The 12,718-nt window shown below is 43.9% G+C and overlaps 1 pseudogene; it reads right to left on the bottom strand.

The window, feature by feature from the left end:
* Positions 1-7,049: 7,049 nt before the first annotated feature.
* LOC149333741 (uncharacterized) lies at positions 7,050-8,516 on the bottom strand (annotated as a pseudogene).
* Between the last annotated feature and the right edge of the window lie 4,202 nt (positions 8,517-12,718).

The raw sequence follows: 12,718 nt of genomic DNA, 5'->3' as shown, positions 1-12,718 counted from the left end.
CTATTATTATTAATTGTAAAAATTGAATTTCTTCCAATAATGCCGAAATATTGATTTGCGAATCTAGGTTGTGGATCCTAACCCTGGAATGAAAGAACTTACAATACATTTCTGAATATATTTCGAAATGCTTGTGTGAATCTTTTGCCTTGTACAGTCGTTGCCAAAAATATAAAACCCTTGGAAACCATGTAGCGGGGCTCCTAAGCACATTTGACAGTCCTAAGCTGTTGACGTTTGAGGACTAAAACTTTCCCGCCTTCGTGACATTAGGGTCCCTGAGTATGCAAGAGGAGCCGCGCTGCAGGGGACAGAAGCAGTGCCCTTCGGCCGCACAATTTTGACAAAGACTGTACATATGTAGTCAGCAAAGCATGCGAGAAATAGCTAAATTAGAGACACTTTGTGAGAGTAAAGCGCGTAGATGCTACCCCTGTTGGTGCCTCAAGCATGACTTTCACGCTTGACCTTACGCTTGTACTTGCTATTCAGCTTGACATTTTCAGTTGTGGATTCATGTCCATTGAACATAAAAAGGTGTAGGCGCATAAATCAACTTCATGCCATAATAGTGCTATGTTTGGCGCACAAAACGTTGAAGTTGTTTTGCTTGATTGCAAAAGTGAAAACGTCACGCTCAACCCTAACTGCCATACTTGAGGCACCAAAAGGGGTACAGTCTCCACTATAGTGGTGTACATTCATATCAATTGAACATAAAATGTCGTAGGCCCATATATCATCTTCATGCTTAAAAGAGAGCTATGTTTTGTGCGCCATGCTACATCTAGTCAAATATAAGGGGATGAAATAAAAGCTCGCAGCAAATAGAGAAACTAATGTCGCTGCCTCCAGATCTTCGAAGTTGGTAAAGATAGTGTGTGAAAAACACCCATTTTGTGCTCTGTGCAGTGACATGCTCTCTCACATAAACACATGGACAAAAATTACGGAAAGTGGTGTAGCTGTCGCACAAAAATTAGGCACCACAGAAACGTGCGTCACATCCTATTTTGTAGTTCTCAATGTTCTGTGTCAGAAAATGGCAAATTTAATGTTTGAAGCTTTAACATAACGTGTGCTGGTGTTTATGACGCGGTGGACTAGTGATTCTAAAGATGGTATCCTTTAAAGAGAAGATGTTTTTGCGAAAAGGATGCAGTTTCAAAGCATATCTAAAGCATGGCTGTTTAGTTTGGTGTATGAAGTAAGCCATCGGGCATTGATGAGCGATCTTCTAGATGAGAATATCTGCATTTCTTAACGGTGCACTTCACTACCATTTGTTGTTTCACTTCTGCCTTTTGGTAAGGTCCACTGAGATTGAACGAAACAGCATAGCATAGTCTAGTAATGATAAGAGAATTGTGTAGTTCGGAAACAGTTCACTGCAGGTTGCGCAAGGTGGGTCATGCTTAGATGTTCCGTGCACTGCAGTATAGGTCTCGTGAAGAATTTGTGATCGTTGCGTTCCGCTAGCCAAGAGATTCTAACGCGTTGAATCTGTGTTTAGCCACCTAATGTGAATTCGTGTTTTTATTAGTCTTCCTGTGCGATATGCCGAGGAAAGCATTGGAAACATTCACGGGTTACTGCATCTAACTGGCACTAAAAGTATATGAGAGAGATACATTCTATGTTACCTCAGGCAACTGACTAACAATTCACAGCCATCTCAGAAAGCCGCGTTACAAGAGAGATGGGTTATGTTCGTTCTAAATTAGAAGCTCAAGACAATAAGGATTATGCGTTGACGACACTTTGAAGCGGCATAGGTTTCAGGAAAGTGGTTCTAAAGTTGGTAAGATGCGATTTACTGAAGCATTTGCTGGGATAAAAGTATTGAGATAATATCGACTCTGCGGGAACTATTAGTCTCGTCGTTTTAAAGAATTCTTAAGAATTAAGTCCAATATTTAGTACTCTATTCCGGTCTTCTTTTCACAAAGAGGCTTGGTATTTTATCTGGGCCGGTGCCCTTTTCGCGTCTAAATGTAATGAACTTAGATGTGCGCACTTTGAACAGAAAAATCGTCTTGAAAGATCTGCTGCTGCACGCATTAACATTAGACTGATTTTATCTTCAACAGACCTAAACAGTCAGCTAAAATTTATAATTTTCACTGCGGGAGGCATTGCGCCTGTTTTTTCTTCTGTTGATCTGGCTTTTCGCAGGTATGAAAAGTATTTTCTGGCAGAAAATAAATCGCTATGGCTCAGAAAGTTTCAATTAAAAATTTTGCGACCACTCTGTCTAAAGTGGCCACGTTGCCGCCGTTTTTAACTAAAACTCGGTATAGCTTAGCCCCTGGGATAAGAGTCGAACATTTTTGTTTTCATAACGCCGTAGTCTCTCGATACACGCCAACCTCGGTTTTCCTCCCTGAACGTACCCGGTCGCTGAGGTGTGTTTAACACTTGGGAAATATGTAGGCAGTCACGCTATCTTTGGCCGTCATTGTTATATTATAGTTAAATTAGTTTAAAAGATTAGTTAAAATAGTTAGATTCGTTGATATTTAAATTAGTGCTAACATTAATGACGGGCATAGCATTGGGCATGTCTTTCAGTGAGTTTTGTAACCTTTTTTCTTTCTTCGGGAATAGTCAATATCTTGCCTTATCCACGCGTTTCTCGTGTTAATTTCTGGCTTATTTTGCCCATACAGTTTTAATGCAAAGTTATGCAAATTTATTCAGTTGGTTCTGAACTAATGAAACACGCGTAATAGCAGATATTAGATATTTCAGACTTCCTTAATAGAAGCATCACATTCGAAAATCGGGTGATCGAGAGAGAGAGAGAGAGACTCTTTAATGAAATGCAGAGAATTTAGCCGGCGTTTAAAAATCGCTGGCATGCTACTCTGCGTAGGACGACAATGATGAACAGCCAGGATGGCTAGAAACAGAAAACCCCGCGATTTATTGTTCGGTATTATTTATACCTGAAGGTAGAAAGTGGGTAGTGCACGCAGAGGGTAAGAGAAAACCACCTGACACTGCACAGTACCAAGGTAACTTGCCGGCGACAATCTCCGATCTGATATGATACAGAGCGTACTGGCGTCATCGGCGTTTGTAAAACAATTTTAGAAAGTGCGTTTTTCAGCCCAAACACTTTCACACTTGTCAGCAAAATCAATAAGCTAACGTGTTTTCGAATAAGCCTTTTAATCAAATTCAATTGTGTCGCTATGGAATTTTTCTCGAAGAAAAACAAAGAATGCTTAAAGCGGACGCAGTTGTATGCTTGGCCTACTCAAGAATGCGATGATAGCCTAATTGCAAAATTATACTTCATAGAAAGCTCCAGGTTTCGACACAGCCGTTTACCCAAAATCCGCAAATAATACTGCGCATATTAACGCTTCCTTTTCCGCGACAGCCAAGGACTGGGATCGTCTTCCTGATTACTCAACTCACCACACTCATAGAGTTCACTTCGAGGCGTGCGTTGGAAAAATCATCGACATGCTCTAACGACCCACGCCTCTTGTAATATCATCGGATTGAAGTAATATAAACAGTGGATATAAATGTTTATGTGTTCTTCTACTGACAGAAGACCACATACTCCTGTCATGTTTTTGATGTAACTGCTTAACAGTGAAGGAGCGATCTGCGCATCACTTTGCGTTTTGTTCGGTTGTCAACCTTTACTGTTAGCGGTATTAGTGCCCAATGAAGAAAAGAATGGAAAGAGAAAGTGGGAAGGCAGCCACTTGCGAAACTGTATTTACGCTCACTTTTTGACAGCACGCGTATTGCTGCGAGTTTCTGGGAGCTTTTAATTATCCGTCGCACGCCGTCCTACTGTTCCATCGTTAGTGGTGCTCTTTTTTGCTTTTGGTTTCTGCATAAGCGTGCTAGGACAGAGTCCGGCATGGGCCATTCTGCAACTGCAACTTAATCATAGGAAACGACAAGGCGTCATGTACAGGTGTCTTGAAAAGGCAGGACCAGTTGCAGTTTTATTTAGAGGCACGCTTATAATGTGCTAATCTGTGCTTAGCAGCGGCAATGCCACAGTGAAAAGAAAATTAAGCGAAAACTCAGCAGAACGACGAATTAGTTCGCTGTTTATGTTAAAAGAACCAGCGTTTAAAGAGTAATGAAGATTTGTGCTGCCGTGAAATCTAAGCTTATCTCTATGCCGTTTTCTTTCATTCGGGATTTTCTTTTGATTGAACAACAATCTAATTAAAATCACGAGCATTCTATGCATTTGAAGTCAACATCAAACGGCGTGCACAACAGTTGCACAAGGAAATTAAGAATCCATGTTAGTGGGAGCCCTAAATACGAAACACTAAGAAACGAGTGCATTAATTTCATTGCAGCTGCATACGTCGTACCGTGGTTTCACTATTGCAAGAAAATTGTGTCCGTTTCTTGAGCAACCGACACTTCCAGCACCACGGAACCCAGCCACCCAGCTGTCGTTACCACGCGGGATTTTAAACGCAGCACTTATTGAGAGAAAGAAAGCAGAAATAGCCGTGTCAAGCTTGTCAGCGTCTGTCTAACGCCTTTATATATTCTCTCTCTTCTTTGAGAACGAACTTATCTAAGAGAGCGTCTTTGTCACGATACCTTGTTGTTCACAGTCTTTTCGATTGCTCTTGCGAATAGAAGGGACACTTTGAGAATGAGCGGCATGAGGGAGATCTGTAATATGTTGAATCTCGTTTAAGAGAGCTATTTTCAGTACTGACTTTTTGTTATGAAACGAAAGTGCTTATCAATCAAAGCGCTAAGTAAAGTATTGCGAGGGCACCTATTGGACCTCCTAAGTTGTTCTGCGGGTGTTTAGAATGTACTTGTTGAGTTAGAAAAACGCCTTTTTTAGGCTCAGATTTGTTACCGCTGCAGCAGATAAGAAGAGAGCTAAGATGAGCTAAACGGTAGTCTAGTGAGCAGATATCAATAGTTAGCTTTTCAACCGTCTCTCTTAGTCTCTTTACTTATTTAGAGCCGTATAGCCCACCATAAGTAATATCCTTACCAGTTATCAGAACTTCGAAAACGCCGTTACCCTCGGCATTCCGGCCCAACAAATTTTCGCTATTTCTGTGAGATGCACTGAAGGAGTTTCTTTGCCTGCAAGTTTTTCGAAAGCACATGTATTTTGGCGCGATATGGGGAAGCTTCGTTGGGTCATATCGCCGAAGGGAATGGCGCTTTCAAGATTCTAGAATCTGTTGCGGATATTACATACGGTGGGCTGCACGCCTCTCAAAAAGGAGACTAACCGTAATACATAAAAAGTTGGCCATTGAATATAGCGTCATTCATACCCTGAGTCCCTTTGGGACGCTAAACCCCCATAAACCATAACCAATGTATATTAGTTCACCAGCCTACTCACGAAAGAAGACGAATTCTAAAGATCACAGGACATCTTAAGTGAATAACCAGGTTTATGTCTTCGATAGCGCAGTGACGCTTTTATGTCTCAGGAGTCTTTTCAGTAAGACTGAATCTCGTAGTGCATGCTGCAGCACATGGGGAATTGACAAATATTTTTGCAGTGTAAGCAATTCGCACGGTGCTGTTCTTGCTTTTACTTTTCTCTAGATTGATTTCAGCTTAGGTACCAATGTTTCACCTCTATGGTAAGGAATTAAACAACTTCTCTTTGTCTATTTCTGTTTTATTTCCGCTTTGCAGCGTGAACAATGTCGGAAATAATAGTAGCTCGATAATATTCTGCTCCGGCGGTAGACTTAAACCTCCTGAATTTGTCTCTCCTTCATGCAGAAGGCCAAAGTACATGCAATTTTAGGGCGGGTGACACTGATCAAGTCTGATTCGCTCGATTTTACCGACTTATTCAGAATGGCTCAGTTACTTCCCGCAGGGACGTCGCTACAAAATATCCACACTTTAGTCTGAGTTTCAGGCTTTGCTTGGAGGGGAAGTAATAGGCCGCGTAGATAAATTTTCACCAAGCTAGGTGAGCAAAGCCGCGAATCACTTCTGACGCTGATTTCTGTGGTCTTTTTTGTGCACTTTAGTATCGTCTCGCTTTCCTAGTCACATCGCGCATTTTCCTCGCGTTCGTCCGCTTGGTTCTACCTCTCTTTCAGTTTCCGTTATTGCGCTCTTGTTACGTTCTGGGCCCAAATTTCGGAGTGAAAGTCCCCAGCATGCGACATGGCGCTCTTGTTGAGGATTCATCTTTAACCCGTCGCGCCTTGAAAGTGATGCGTCGAACATCCGGAGCACTGTCCCGGAATCGAGCATGGACTTAACCTTTTGAAAGCTGGCATCAACATTCTCAGACCAAATAAAAGTCACATTCTTGCGAAGAAGGGCCCGCATAGGCTCGACAATATCGGCTAAATTTGGAACAAACTTTGCGTAATATTCCACTAAGCCAAGAAAGGATCGAAGACCACCAGCATCCGTGGGAGCAGGGATGTTTTTGATGGATTCTTACTTCTCCGGTTGTAGAATGATGCCATCGGGCGTGACTTTGTGGCCCAAGAATGAAACTTCATTTGTGCAAAATACACACTTGTCATTTAGCTTGAGCGCTGCTTCTTTTATACGCCTGAGAACGGCCGCAAGGTTTGCCCAGTGGTCTTTTTCGCTCTTTCCAAAAACAATGATGTCGTCGATGTAAAACAAGACACCAAAACATCCTTGAAGAATTTGCGACATCATGAGTTGGAAGGCCAAGGGGGCGGAAGCTAATCCAAAGCATACACGTTTGAAGCGATAAACTCCGTCGTGTGTTACGAAGGCTGTTAAATCCCGGCTCTCTGGATGTGGCAAAACTTGGTGATAAGCAGATGCCAGATCTAACTTGGAAAAGTGTGTTGCACCCACAAGGCTGTACAGAAGTTCTTCAGTGTGGGGAAGCGGAAAATTGTCCGGCACGATGGCCTTGTTGGCTTCTCGAAGGTCGACACACAGGCGAATCCCTCCATCTTTTTTTTTTTTACCGCGACGATAGAGGAGACCCATTGTGATGCGTTGACGCGCTCAATCACATCCGTCTCTTCCAGCCGAGGAAGGTCTTCTGAGACCGAAGGTCGCAATTACAGTGGTAGGCGGCGAAGCTTAGACGCAGTGGGTTGGACGTATGGACGCGTTTTGACCTGATGAAGAAAAGTCTTAGCCAGACCAGTGCCCTCTCCAAAGAGACATGGAACTCTTCTCCTAAGTAGCTCTGGAGCCCAGCATAACACGGATGCGTTTCTTTTACAGAACATTTTACAGAACATTGTTCTTGGCTACCAGCTGCAGTGGCAGTTGTCTCCAGGCAACAAAGGGATGAGCCACCAATTGGTAGATTAAGAGCTCTAACCGCATCAATACCGAGAAGCGAAGTGCCCCGATACACGACATAAAACAAAATGGATGCTCTACGAGCCATGTACGTAACCTCCGAGACGAAACATCCATGCACCGGTATGGGCTGTCTTGCATAGTCCTATAACTTGACTAGCGGGGCAGTACAGCATGCTTTACTGGAGAAATGCTGGTTGAAGAAGCTATACGACATAATGGAAACTGCTGATCCCGAATCAACTAAGAATGCTAAGCTGGTGTTTCCTACTAAGACATCAATATAAATACCAGGGTGAGTGGATGTGGCCACTAGCAGAATGTTTGCAACGTCACTGCGTTCTTTGCTGCTCCGTTCCCGAACACAAGCAACGCGTCGATCCTTAATACACACTGACTTGAAATGACCGACCCGGCCGCAGCAATGGCAGCGTTTCCCTTTAGCCGGACAGTGGAAAGACGCAGCAGAGTGCTGATTCTAACTGCAACAAAAGCAGTGGAAGGGGGCGTTTCTCTTGGTAGCAACATTCTGTACACTTGTAGACGCAAAAGCTTGGACGTCTTCAGTTGTCTGTTCTAGCTGAGCGGCCACAAGCACAGCACGCGAAAAGGAAAGACTCGAGCCATCGAGCAACAGACGCACACGGATATGTTGCGAAGAAATACCTCTCACGAACTGATCACGGAGCGCATTCTCAAGCACGGCGAACGAACAAGCAGCTGCATGCTAACGAAATGCAACAAAATACTCGATAATAGATTCCCCTGGGTGCTGAACGCGTTTGCGAAAACGGTGACGTTCTACGACGATATTAGTTTGGGTGGTAAAATGGATCCCCAAGGCTGTAACTGCGTCGTCATACAGCGAAGGTACCGTCTCTGTCTGTTTTGGCAACAATCCGGTGCTTGCGCCCTCACTATCTGCTGGCAGATCCTTAGCGGTAGCGCTCTCACCTTCTTTGGCGTCTTGGGCTGACACAGGAAGCGTGAAGAAAATTTGCTGGCCGTCGGCGCCCAGACTGTGGATAAGAAAGGCTTTGCGACGCTCTGCCGAAAAATCAGACGCTCCCGAAGCCAGCATTCTTGAATAGTCGCACCCATTGTGACCAAGGAACAGCCGGGCGACCTGGAACAGGCAGAAATGGGGGCGGTGGTGCGAGACCGGAAAAGCTCACGACTGGAAGCGAAAAGGTTGTTACGCCCGCTCTTCCGTTCATCCTCGTCGCCAATGTAGTGTAGGCGTGAACCGCCCTTGAGGACCGTGAACCATGACAGCAAACGCATGGAACCAAACCCAGTTTATTCAGTGACGCACACACATATGTATACACACAACTGTAGCCTCCTGGCGGTGTTCACATTGAAAAGGAAACAAGAACTAACTATACAACACCTACCATTAACTGGTATAAGATGCGCAATGGATTTATTTGCCCCTAAATGAACGCTAAGAGGGGAATGTTTAAAGGCCCTTTAAAAAAGAGAGGTTTTTAATGGAATTAACAAATAAAGTACTTGCTTGTTCCAGGGAGGATTATCCGCAATGCGAAGCTCTATTCACCAGCAATTTTGACACCTCCTTTCAAAAATGGTAACTTATAAAAAACTACTGAAATTTTGACCGTGTATCTTTTTCGGCCGGGTCTTATATATATTTCTAACATTTATTTTTGCAGTAGCACTTTAATTCATGAATAAGGAGCGCAGTGAGCAGCATACTTTTAAATGTTAAAAGTAATGTTTAGCACACTAGTGGTATATAGTGAAAAATAAACAGGTTCCGAATGCCTATCCTGGCAGAACGCCAGAGGCCGTTGAGATTGTTAGGGAGTTTTCTTTAGTGACGAGGACAAATTTATGGTGGTCGTAGAGGTAAGGTTATTTTCACTGCTTGAGGAAAAAATCATACCCTTTATGAAATTTAATCAATAATCGTTTGTGCGAAATGTCGAATTTTTTGCAAATTTGGTTGAAATTGCGCCGGTTTGTTGCTATCATTCTGTGATGAGCAGAAATTGTGTATTGTTCTCGGTATAATGTTGTTCGACCACTTTGACCTCTTCTGGCTGCTAATCCATCTAGACAAGGTAGTTCTTCATATATCTGAAGAAAAGATGAACGAATAAATCCAGGTGGCACGAAGCATATTCTCCTGTAATAACGGCGTTGTGATGTGCACTAGGCTTTTTGTGCAACAGAAACCATTAAAATTCGACGGGATGTTATATTCCTCTTCGCACATAACTGAATATTTTTTATCATACCAGATAAAGATAATACACATCTATCCTCTGCCGGAATTATAAAGAAATTTCTGCCAATGAAGCGTCCTATGCATGTCTGAACATGTCATCGTTTCCTCTATTAGACTCCTTGAAATTCCATTCGTGCCTAGCTTGTTGGGTCAGTGCTTTTGAAAGGATTTCTGCCGTGCTGAAGGCATATATCGCCAAGTAGCACCAGTTCATTCTGTATCCAGAATTATTCACCCGGGGCTCTCTGCCAAGATAGCTTTAGCAAAATAATGGCACATTTTTTTCACCACCTTTAGCTTCGTTTGGAAATGGCCATGGGAAACATCAGGGCATACGGTAAGAAGCCAGAGAGACTCTATTCTCTTACTGGAGGCACTATTCGCGCACATGTTCTCATGAATCAATCCTGTTATTGCTTGGCGGGCTGTACGGCCTCACAGAGAAAGTTGGCGCGTTCCGGGAATATTTATGGTAGCTATTCTTTCTGTCCGGAATGAATGGTCAGCGGGGGCTCAAGTTGCTTTTTTGTAATTTACCTCTTTCGTTTGGACCCTGGTTTTGATACTAACGTTTTTGTGTTAGCTGTGCCACGTATTTATAACGCAGACGTTTTTTTTTTCTATGACTGCACTGCAGACGAAGAGCCTCATCGCAACAACCAATCGGGGACACTTTCTTGTGTATGAGGGATGGATACAACTGCCGCTTTCAGTAGGAAGATTTTTCATCTGGACCGAACATTTTCTGCACAGCTGGTCAGTGACCACTCGTTTGAACGATCCAGCTATCTAGCTTTGGGAACACTTCAAAATATCTCTGCAGGAATGCTATAGCATCGTTTTAAAGACATCAAAGCTTTCGGAGTGGGCGCACTTACAGAATCGCCCCGCTCTAGCTGTACTACCGTGAAAATAATTTAATGCAAAATATGTATCAAGAAAGGTGGAACACAAATTAGTTCACATATAGATAAGAAACCTCAGCACGGTTAGAGTCCAGGGGCGTCAACCTCAACACTATGCCAAAACAGAGGACCTAAGAAAGTTCTCGTGTGTCGTTGAGCAACGTGAAAGTGTCAGGATGCTTTGACGATGCACAATTTCTCTAAAGCTGGCCTTTGACGCAAAGTAAAGTCTTGAAAATCTTCCGAATTACTGATAACCCGGAAATTTATCAGTCAAAGTGTCGCTTTGACCTCCTACTTCGTCACACTTATATACTGCGAAGCCGAAAAAGGACCCTTCATGTTCAGAAACATGTACAACACTTCTAGATTTTAAGAAACTAAACAAAAACAACTCTTTCCCAGCAGCCATATGCATTCGGGCGATTAGATGCAGCGGTGGCATATATTTACCTCAAATTGGTTTCCTATGAGTCATCCTAGTTAGGCTATCAGTCTTACGTGTTTTAACCTCTGCTAGCTTACCCTTAAAGCAACCAAAGCTCAACAACGTCACCCGCTGCAAGTTAATTTCCAAAAGAGCGCTAACTGAAGACTAACCTGATGTAGGTAACGGCGTTTCCTCTTTTATCGCATGCGGAAGCCTGACTTCGGCTTCATCGTTCCCCTCCTTAACGTGCCGAGCATGGCTGACGGAACGAAGAGAAATTAAAGTTATCGTTGCCTTGTGGGCAGGAGTTCGTGCAGTTCTGAGTCCCTCCTTCGTAATCACTGTTGTTACAGCTGCACATTAACAGCAGACCATACCAGCAGAGCACTGACTGTTCGGTTGCAGCCTACGCAGTTCGAGAGCAAACAGGCGAAAATGCCGGCCTGTGTCTCTGCATGGCCGCCGAGGGAAGCCTGTGGTGCCTGCAATGAGCTGAGTTCGAGAACCGCCCTGGGTGGGATACGGGAGAAAAAATCTTCATCGGCGAATGGACAAGGGGCGAGTGCAGCGGCACCGCCAAGTGTGGAGCGAGTTCATCGAAAAAGAAGGTGGTAGTGGTGAAAATATTTTAATGAAATTGTTTACGAGGTTATAGAGGCGGTTGAGCACGCTGACCGGAACCCCTTTGGCGTCGGCAGCTGTCCGGGCTGTTTTGGTGAGTTATTTTTGACTCGTTCCGTCCCAGCTTGTCAGAGCTGCCTCCCATCCCTCCTGCGTAGGCTGATTATTAACTGTGACCGCCTGATTTCGGTGGGAGGCCATTACCATATGGTACAGGCCCGCCTGCAAAAAGCGAGCACTCGTCGTCTTCTCATCACACGCAAAGGGTCAAGTACGGCGAGGTATGTATTACGCAACATAGGTAAAAACATTGAAAGCTTATTATCTGGCTGTGAAGACAGCCGAAGTAAAACAAAGCATAAATGCAGAAAAATACAAAGCATCAGATCGTGACCGAGCTATCAAATCCAGGCAATGTAATGCGAAATTGACTGGCACCACTACTGGGCATCTGGATGCGACAGAGAGAAAGAGCGCGAAATTAAAAAGTTCCAAACCGCAAAGTAACAAATAGAAAAGCATCATCACAAATAACTCTTCCTTATTCATTTCATTGCTTCAGATCATCTGCACGTCTGTTAATTTCTTATGTTGCTTAGGTTTTCTTCGGCGCCACAAAAGGGTCGTGTGCCTATGTCGAAAACAAGTTCCTCGCTTTCAGTATGTACCTACATTATATCTTTAATACCGGAGGCAGCAGCTCAGCGCGTTCCTTTGGAGTCTGAATATCTATCAAGTTTATTAGTGAGGTGTCAGTGCGAGACAGCTGCGTTAGTTTTATGAGGAGCAATATAACTTGCAAATTGTTCTCAGGGCTTGATATAATTTGCTGCGCACTCTTCCACGTCCCCACTCAAGAGCTGCGGCGCCAGTGTATTAAGTGCACAGAGCAGTTGTATAAAATAATTGCCTTAAAAGCAACAGGGGTAAAATGTAGGTCATTGTTGCAATTTAGAACGATGACATCCGCAGCAGTCTCATGAAAAAATGGCTGCGGCTTAGCCCAGCTAACCCTGGTGATGCAAGCGAAAGTCACGCTTGCATAAGCAGCATGACGTTATGCTGCGGCCTCTTGCTGCAATGCCACGTGTCTGCCACAAAGTTGGCAGCCAGTATGCAGCCCACATCCCTCTCTCACCACTGCCACGTACCTCAAAGCACGACTGAGGCATCGACTGACCCAGGGAGCAAGTTATGCGCCATTCCCTT

Source organism: Amblyomma mixtum, chromosome 8 (assembly GCF_055824585.1).
Source record: "Amblyomma mixtum isolate Tamu chromosome 8, ASM5582458v1, whole genome shotgun sequence".
NCBI lineage: Eukaryota > Metazoa > Arthropoda > Arachnida > Ixodida > Ixodidae > Amblyomma > Amblyomma mixtum.
The sequence above is the reverse complement of the archived record's forward strand: the minus strand, read 5'-3'. Positions and strand labels throughout refer to the sequence as shown.